Genomic DNA, 1239 nt, shown 5'->3' on the forward strand with positions numbered 1-1239 from the left:
GCTGCCCCATCCCTGGCAGTGTTGAAGGGCAGGTTGGATGGGGCTTGGAGCAACCTGGGCTGGTGGGAGGTGTCCCTGCCCATGCAGGGGGTTGGATCTAGATGGTCTTGAAGATCCCTTCCAACCCAAACCACCCTGGGATTCTACGAATTGGGGCAAAGGAATTTATCTGGGGCAAAGGAGTTGCTTGTTTCCTCTGCTCTGGTTTCTCAGAGAAAAAAAACCCCAACACCAGGAATGAATTTCTCCCTCTCAGAATATCCCATTTCAGCAGCTCTTGGAAAGAAACACTTGGGCTTTTTTTTTCCTTCCCCTATTTCTTTAAATCACTTGGCACTTCGTTTCTGACACTTGGTTTATTTTGGAAAAAAAAAAGTGCCTTTTTTTTTTTTTTTTCCCTTTCCTTCCTGGAGAATTTTGACAGATTTGTGCTTTTTCTCCTCTGAGAAGCCAAGTTGCAAACTCCTTAAAATGTGACGTGTCTGCTGGTGAGAGCCAAAAGAACCAGGGTCTGTGGTGCGGGGGCACATCCCTGTGTGGGTTGGGCAGACACTCCATTTTGGGAAGGATTTTTAAGGAAGCTGGGAGCTCTGGGTGCCCCCAGGAATATGAATAGAAGAGAATTTGCTTTTGGTTTTTGGTTTTTCTTGACAAAAAAAAAACAACACAGAAAAGCAGCTTCTTGTGGTTCTAGGAGGAAAAATAACCAAACCACCCCGTGGTGATGGAGCTGGAATGTACCCTGGTGCTTTAGGGAATGAGTGTAAAAGGGGGAAACAGCCCTAAATGTGTTTTTATATATGTGAAAGAGTTGGGAATTATCATTTTCTGGGCTTTTTTCCCAGTTTTTGGACCTGTGTTTGGCCAAGTGATGTGTTTGTGCACCCCCAGCACTGGGAGGCACAACCCACACCAGCAGCAGTGAGGCCGTTAACTGGCAAATCCCTGGGGATGGGGGGAATTACTGATGTAATTTGGGGATGAAATAGGGGGAAAAATAAAGCAGAAGAAATGATCTCCAGGCCTGGCTCTGCTTTTGTGCTGGCCCATTAGGGGATGTTTGCCTTTGTTGGTGCTGCTTGCTCAGGGCTTTCGATTAATTAGCGCTGGGGCCCTGGTCTGGGGGTAATCCCTGGGTTTAATGGGATAATGGGTCAGTGTTAATGAACCAGCCAGAAGTGGCTCCCTGGGCAAAGCCAGACCTGGGGGTGGGGGGCCACTGGTGGGGGGGGTTAAGGG

Source organism: Chaetura pelagica, unplaced genomic scaffold (assembly GCF_000747805.2).
Source record: "Chaetura pelagica isolate M959 unplaced genomic scaffold, ChaPel_1.0 scaffold840, whole genome shotgun sequence".
In the NCBI taxonomy this organism is placed as follows: Eukaryota; Metazoa; Chordata; class Aves; order Apodiformes; family Apodidae; genus Chaetura; species Chaetura pelagica.